Raw genomic sequence first — 8,846 nt, 5'->3', positions numbered from 1 at the left:
GAGTTTTTGTATTCCTTTACTGTATAGGAGTTCTCAGAAGTCCTCTCAAAACAATGCTTTGCATCCTCACTCTTCAAGAGGGATGTTCATTTCTCCAGACATAATCCCTGTTTCCTGGACCATCTTTCAGGATTAGTGTTCTCTCAGCTCATGTGGGGAGACGTGATCCTCTAGCAAACCATCTCCAGTTAATAATTTCCCAGCATGATTCTGGGTTCTATCACAAATAAGGCTTACAACCAGCACATGCCTGATTATTTCTGAGCGTGTACAGCTCGTGCCTCCTCCTTGCCTCAGTACAAAATGCTGCAGCACACATTAGCTGACAGAAAACAGGTGCCAACTGTTACCAATGAGGGGATGAGTCAGAGTCCACCCACAGTGATCCCAGGAAGAGCTGGAACTCATCTCCATGAGGGGCGACAACTGAGAAGGAAGAGAAAAGAGGGTACCCACCCAGCCACTCCTGTCCATAATAGACAGAGTGGTCGTTGTCCCAGTTTGTTGAATACCGCTCAGTTTATCTCTGTTGTCCAAGCATAAATTATTCTTTCAAAAGTATCTTGTTAAATAATTGTATTTTGCTACCAGAGCATCGGTGTGGATTGCCTTCTTGTCTCACAGATAATGCACCTGCCTAAATTGTTTTCTACCCGCCACAGTCAGAGAGTCTTGAAATTGAAATGGATCATCTATTTTTCTATCCAACCTCCTACGCTTGAGAGAAATGCTGCAAAAGATTGTGGGGAAAGGGTTGTCCCTCAATAAAATGAGCTGCAGGAAAGGAAGCCCCTTCCCTTAATCATCTCGACCTCATTGAGTTCTGCATGCAAGGTCTCTGGACCTCCCTTTTTACAGAAAATCAATTTCTGGAGGAGCTTCCCAGTTCCGTAAGCTTCAGGTCCCACGAAATAGGATCAGCCTCCTTCTCATCTACCTGATCTATGTTACTGAGTCTATAAAGTCTATCCCACAGGTATATCTTTCAAATCTACCCACTTTTCTCCACCTCCAGTCTATTATCCTGGTCTACACTGCCATCTTTCAACAGAGTTCACCTGTGAGTCCTTTCACACTGTGATTTTTCTAAACTGTGTATCTTGTCACAACACACTTTTCTATAAATCCTGCCGAAGTTAGGGGAAGACCAAAATGCTTAACCTGGTTCTGAAGTTCTGGATAACCTGGCCGTATCCTGTCTCTACAGCTTCATGCGTCTTACTGCCTTTCTCACCCCCTGGGTGTAGTACACTGGCCTTCTTCCCTACTGCAATGTCCCGAGTCCGTGTTGGGTTCCTACTATTCTGCCAGAAAGGTTCTCAATTTATTGTCTAATTAATTATTTTCTATTTGCCCTTCAGAGGTCAATTTGAAAATCCCTTCACTGGGATAGACTTTCTGACCACTGGAGCAGATTAAGTTAGAACTTTTGATAAACAGTTGCATACAGCATTCATCACAAAGGCAAATCACATAATTAATTAATTAGCAGCTGTCCCCCTGGATGGGGTATAAGTTTTACTAACATCTTTCATGTCAACTTATAGGTCCGCAAACATTAGTACAGTGTCCTATTCACAAAGGTGAATACTCAGTAAATACTTAGGATATGTTTTTTGGAACAGCTGGATTACCTGCAAGGTGATGACACTCTTTAGAAACTAGAAATTAAGGATCCCAATGCATACCTCTCAAGCATCATGATAGCCAGTGTTAGTGTTGCCTTTCTAGAGACACAGCATACCAACTCCAAGCTGAATCAAGCTGAGACGGTTTCAGTTCTGATTGTCACTTACTAGCTAGGTGACACAGAATACATGAATCTTCCTACCTTTTAGTTTACCTGCAAAATGATAAGAGTAATTATAGTTACTTCATAGGCTGATTATTTGATTTTGGCACCCATTTTTAAAATATCTACTCTGGATACCTAGGAATAAAATAACATGCTACCTGGACAAGGCGTCTGCCCTTCTGGACACTGTTTTCATTCATCTTGTATCTCCTAACTCTAGCACAATGCCTGGTATATATTAATTTAACATGCATTTGTTGAAGTATCTAATATAGTTCTTTTGTTTTTCCTACTCATTTAAAGTACAGTTGAGATAAAAGCACCAATGAGGAAACAAGAGATATGACTGATATCCATGGAGGACTCACTGGCAGCAGGTAAGATGCTGAGCGTGGCACATGGATTGTGTCACTTAATCTTCATTCAGTGATGTAGACTCAATTATTATCTCCATCATAGAGAAAGGGAACTAGAGCACGGACAGGCGAAGTCGCTTGATCAAGGTCACATAGCTAATAAGCAGCGAGGACACATTTGCGCACAGGTGACTTCACTGTACTGACGGCACACTTCAAGTTCTATCAAACTCTAGCTGAGAAGCCAGAGTCCCAGGGAGACAGGAAATGAAGGGATACATTCAAAGCTCAGAAAAAGAAGTGCTGACATCAGAAAAGCAGCAGGAAAACATCTTTCTTTTCTTTCTCTGGCTATTTTCACCCAGCTACTTTCCCTCTTCTGTTTTTATGCTCTAAATCAGGTAATAATACACTTGACTATGTTGAACTGAATAGTTTTATTCAACTCTGTATTATATGCCATCAGTAGAAGCCCTGAATCCTAAGAATGTCATATAATGCTATGTATTTTTGATAAGGAAACCCGCTTAAAACTGTAGTCTTCTGATTATTCCTCATACTAGTCTCAAAGCTCTCAGTGAAATGACATTATAAAAGGTAGTCAGAGAAACAAGCCATATGTTGGAGGTATTAAACACAAAGAAAGCAGACAGAAGACCAGTATCTGAGATCAAAAGAGCATGTATGTGACGTGGCAAAGCAAAGAGCTTCCCTAGGAGACCGAGAGCTGCATTTACCGTCTTGTGTCAGTAACCAAGGTCATCGGTCTTTAGTGCGTGTGAACAAAGTGTCAGGCTTTTTAAAGCTTTGTTTTTCTTTTGGACTTCATTATTTATGTGACTGATACTGATTGTTATTCTCTGTTTCATATCCAAATTGGGAGGTCATCCTAATCTACTGCTGACTATATAACTTGCTTGGTATAGCCTCATAAAACTGAAATGCAAAATTCCCCAAGAATGATTTATTAAGGTAGCAATTAAAAAATTTTTTGGAACCAAATCTATTTTACACTCAATATTACTAAGGACCTCAAAGAGCTTTTGTTAATGTGGGTGATATCCACTGAAACTTTTTTAAATTCAAAAATGTTTAAGCTGTTAATTCCAGAATTACAATAATAAAGTCATTGTATACTAACATAAATGACATATTTTTAAAAAATAATAACTATTTCCAAAACAAAAAGTTAGTGAGAATGCCATTGTTTTATACTTCTGCAAATCTCTTTACTGTCTTAATAGAAGGTTGGATTCTGTTACCTACTTCAGCATTCTGCCTGCTAAAAAATTATGTTTTGGATGAAGAATATAAAGAAAATGTAGTCTCACAGAAATATACATGAAAATGGAAGAAAGGAAGAAGTATACTTATGGATATTCTTTTTTGATGCTGCTTCAAAACCCAACCAGCAGCTTCTTAAAGAGTAGAAGCAAGTAGACTCTGAAACTGTATCCAACTTTTTGCACTCTCTAAGGCTAAAATCCATTGGTCTATCTTAAACTTTAAATAGAATTTTCACCCACACATACTTTTCTAAGACCATGCACTGTTATTTGGAAAATATTGATTCAATGAGTCATATACACGTTTCAACTGTTGACACATTTTTATCATATAATATTTCTTAAACGCACATTTGCTATTATGATTACAAACTCATAAAAGTCTTTAAGTATTAAGAAGTTGTCAAGCTCATGATGGTAGATACAAATTTTTCAAAATTTTGATTTCACCAGAAAGCTAAAATTGTATCATTTGCCACAAATACTGCCAGTGGGGTTTGCCATGAAGTAGCAGGCTCACTTTATTCATTATCAATAAATTTCTGCCAAATATCCAATTCAGAATAACTAGCTCGTCTTCCAGTCACTCTTTTTTAAGTAAAGATGATATGTCATGGAAAAAAAAAAAAAAAACCAAGCAGCTCATTCAACGTGCAACTCAAACTTCACAAATGCTCTTCCTCAAGACAACCATGATTATGAGGTACACAGCAAAGTGCTCCACCGAAAGTAGTCTTGAGTGTCATGGGATTTAGGGGGTTTTCTTACCCAAGAGTTCATGATGGTGAAGAATATAATGACTAGTGATGTAGTTGGTGCCACTGCTGATCATTAGTATTCATGCTACTCTCTCTGCCCCAGTGGACAGTGTACTTTCATGGCCTATGGGTGCTAAGTTTGATCTGCTTTGGTCTATCAGTGGACATGATACAATCAAGGTCTTAAATCTGTTCCCACAGTTTGGCTTGGCTCTTGCTTTTCAGTGTGTCAGTGCTATGAGAAGAGTATGCTCCTGGGAGCTACAGCCCCTTCAGCCTGTTTCCAAAACGAATGTATATGGAGCAGATTCACATTCTGGAACCAAATCCAGGCAACTCACAGTTTGAAGCAGGGCTGTCCAGATGAATGCAGCCTAAATAAGCTGAATTATTTAGCAATAATGAGCAATTATTATTCATTGCTTTTGCACCATTAGTGCAAATGTTAAAGGGAAAAAGACAAATGATGTCAGGACTATTACGAAAATAGTTTTGTCTTTGCAGGCACCCTTATAGGGTTTCCAGGGTTTGGGAGCCTCCAAAGGTCGGTGGACTATACTTTAAAAAGACCTCTAGGCCTTCCAGCACTATGACAAATTGGTGTGAACCTAACCTTAGAGGAAAAGCTTTCAACCTTTCACCACTAAGTATCATGTTAGATGTAGACTTGTCATATACAGTCTTTATGATGTTGAAGTACATTGCCCTCTACACCAAATTTGTTGAGAGCTTTTATCATGAAAGGATGTTGATTTTATCAAATGCTTTTTCTGCATCAATTGAGATGATCATCTAATTTTGATCTTTGATTTTCCATCTATTAATGTGATGCTTCATATATTTATTGACTTGCATAGGTTTAACCAGCCTTGCATCCTTAGGAATGAATTCCACTTGATCATAGTGTATACTCATTTTAATGCACTGTTGAATTTGGCTTGCTAGTATTTTACTGAAATTCTAGCAGTATCACACTTTCTGAGTTCAAACGGTACTACAAAACTGGCAGTATCATACTTTCTGATTTCAAACTATATGCAAAGCTATAATAAACAAAACAGTATGATACTGGCATCAAAACATTTACATAGGCCAACAGAACAGAATTGGGAGCTCAGAAATAAACCCACACATATACAGTCAGCTAATATTTGACAAGAGGACCAAGAATACTCCATGCAGAAAAGACTGCCTCTTCAAAAAATGATGTTGGAAAAGGAATGTTCACATGCAACAGAAAGAAACTGGACTCCTATCATATACCACTTACAAACATTAAAACAAAATGGATTAAAGACTTAAAATGTAAGATTTGAAGCTAAAAAATTCCCAAGAAAACACAGGGGAAAAAATCTTCTTGCTATTGGTCTTGGCAATAAATTTTTGGATATGACACCAAAAACATAAGCAACAAAAGTTAAAAAAAAAAAATGTCCAGTGAGACTATGTCAAACTAAAAAGCTTCTGCATAGGAAAAGAAATGATCAACCAAAGGAAAAGGCAAACTATGGAATGGGAGAAAATATTTACAAATCCTATACCTGATAAGAGGTTCATATCCAATATACATAAGAAACTCACACAACTCAATAGCAAAAACAAACAAAACCCAAATAATCCAGTTAAGAAATAGACAAAGAAACTGAACAGACATTTTTCCAAAGATATACAAATGGCCAACAGGTCCATGATAAGGTGCTCAGCATCACTAATCTCAGGGAATTGCAAATCAATGCCATTGTTAAGTATCACCTCATTCCTGTTAAAATGGCAGTGGTTATTATCAGAAAGACAAACAATAACAAGTGCTGTTGAGGATGTGGAGAAAAGGAAATACTTGTGCATTGTTACTGCAAATGTAAATTGGTATAGGCACGATGGAGGTTCCTAAAAAAATTAAGAACAGAACTATAATATAATCTAGTATTTCTACTTCTGGGTATATATCTGAAGGAAATGAAAACACTATCTCAAAAAGATATCTGTATCCTCACATTCACTGCAGGATTATTTTAATAACCGAGAAGAAGTTAGCTGAGTGTCCACTGACAGATGAATAGCAAAAAGGTGAGACAGATAATATAGATGAAAGACAGACTATTATTCACCCATAAAAAAGGAAAGCCTGCCATCTGTGACAATATGAATGAACTTTGAGAGCACTATGTTAACGGAAATAAGGTAGAGGCAGGGGCGGGCAGCAGAGAATGGATAAAAGTGATCAAATAGTACAAATTTCCAATTACACAACGAATAAGTTCTGAGGATCTAATATACATGGCAACTACAGTTAGCAATACTGTATTTTTATATGTGAAACTTGCTAAGGTAGTAGATCTTAAAAGTTCTCACTGTACACACACACACACACACACACAAAAGATACCTATGAAGTGATGGATATGCTAAGATAACATGTATCAGAACATCAGCTATTCACTTTAAACTTACACTACGTTGTAAGTCAGCTATATCTCACTAAACCTGTAGCATAAAAAAAAAGCTAATGATCAATTATCCCAAGTGACGAATTTAGAGAATTTTCATTTCCTTCATACTATTTTACAAGCCCTTGAAAATACTCAAGGTCTTTTTTTGTAGTGCCTTTCTTTGTACAGCTATGGGAAAAGTTAAAGGAGAAAATCTCATACCTAATTAAGAAAAGAGCCTTCAAATTTGAAGGCAGATGAAATCCATCTGCCCAGGTTTTTAATTTTTCTCACCATCTTTTTTTAATATAAATTTATTTATTTTAATTGGAGGCTAATTACTTTACAATATTGTATTGGTTTTGGCATACATTGACATGAATCCGCCATGGGTGTACATGCGTTCCCCATCCTGAACCTCCCTCCCACCTCCCTATTCTATGGACGTTTTGACTCTTCCTTTCTGAAGCACTTCTAATCTATTTCTGCTGAAGTGAAATGACTTCTCTGTTACTGTGTTTTGTGTCCAGAATCTCAAGGAGAGCAGAGAATTAGGCATACAGGGAGAATCAGTGAGTCATCAAGTGCCCGAGAACAATACCCATCCACCCACGGGGAAGCATCTAATGAAGATACCACTGCTGCCACCCCCAGTGCCCAGCACTGAGCATACCCGGGCCCAGGCGTCAGACGAGCAAGAACCTGCCTGCCACCATGCTTGCCAGGAGACGAGTCCATGTGGGAACACATCCCAGCCCTGTCCCTTCCTCAGCTGTCTCTGGTGCAGGTGTGTCCACATGAGGAAATCTAGGCTATGAGCTCCTTTTGTACCTGAAGCAGCAAGGGATTCTGGTGCAGACTTCTGCATCACATCTCAACAGGCAGAACAACAACAACAAAAAAAATGGGGATGTGATCAAGACAAACAAGAGTATTTTCAAAACACGTTAAACAGCCATAGGTGCCTACTGTACCCACAGACACATAATTATTCAGATTGAAGTTGATAATACTCTGAGCCACAAAGATGACTCGGGATGGTATTCTCATTGTCTAGCATTCCTACCTCCCTCAACCTGAGCCTGGAGAATGGAAATCAAATTATTACAGTCCACAATGCTTTCTACTATACCTTCTCTATGTCCAAAGTGTTTAATCTATTCTGAAACTTACTATGGGCATAGAACAGATTTTTTCTGGAATGTCCTTTTCTAAAGGACTGACCTGTTTTCTGGAAATGGATCTGTGTTACGCGGTCCTAAACATTTCCTGCTGTCTTTTAATTTGTCATAATAGCAAAACTCCAATAAAGAATGAGAACATTCTGAATTAAAGAAAAACAAAAACCTTGTATTTGTATTGGAAAACATATGGTTCAGGCAGACATTGCTTCAGTGCCATGGAAACATCTGTTCTCCACCAAGTATATCTAAATAGCCGGCAATTATCCAATTTTCAGTGGTGCAAAAGAGGTTCTCTACACAAGGTGCCCAATCTTAATGTTTTTACACATGTTTTATATCAACTTCAAATGCTAAATGAACAACTGCAAGTCCTACTGCCCACATTCGTAATAGGCAAAATGTCAACTTTTTTCAGCAAAAACAACCAGTTTAAGATAGCACACAAGGCTATCCTCTGTCCATGGGATTCTCCACGCAAGAACACTGGAGTGGGTTGCCATGCCCCCACCCCAGGGGATCTTCCCAACCCAGGGATCAAACCCTGGTCTCCTGCATTGCAGGCAGATTCTTTACTGTCTGAGGCACCAGGGAAGCCCAAAGACTTTTGGAATCCTGGTAGACTGAGAAATCTCAATCAGGTTTCTTCCTGCCACTCAAATAGGTCAATAATTTGGCAAGGTGCTTCTGCCAGTGACTCAAAGAATGACAAGACTTTCCATTGCTCCAACAACTCAGGTTCTACCAGTAGGAAATCACATGCTCCATATCCAGAAAAACCAGCCTCACCAATGACAAAACTGCTCACGCTGTGCCTTTGAACACTACAGTTCCACTCTTAGATGTGAAGCTATTCACAAGTCTTCAAAGCAGTAGCTGCTTTTACTCCCTAGGGAAGCTTCTACAGGGCTATAAATCTTCTGGGATAATAAGCAATTTTCTGAAAGCCCTACACCTTAATAAGAGAGGAAAACTTGGTGTTCCTGGGGGCGGGGTGAGAGGGAAGTGGCTACAGTCTCTGTAGAATATTTTGGCAAAATA

Source organism: Capricornis sumatraensis, chromosome 9 (genome assembly GCF_032405125.1).
Source record: "Capricornis sumatraensis isolate serow.1 chromosome 9, serow.2, whole genome shotgun sequence".
Taxonomy (NCBI): Eukaryota; Metazoa; Chordata; class Mammalia; order Artiodactyla; family Bovidae; genus Capricornis; species Capricornis sumatraensis.
This window is presented reverse-complemented; position numbering follows the sequence as displayed.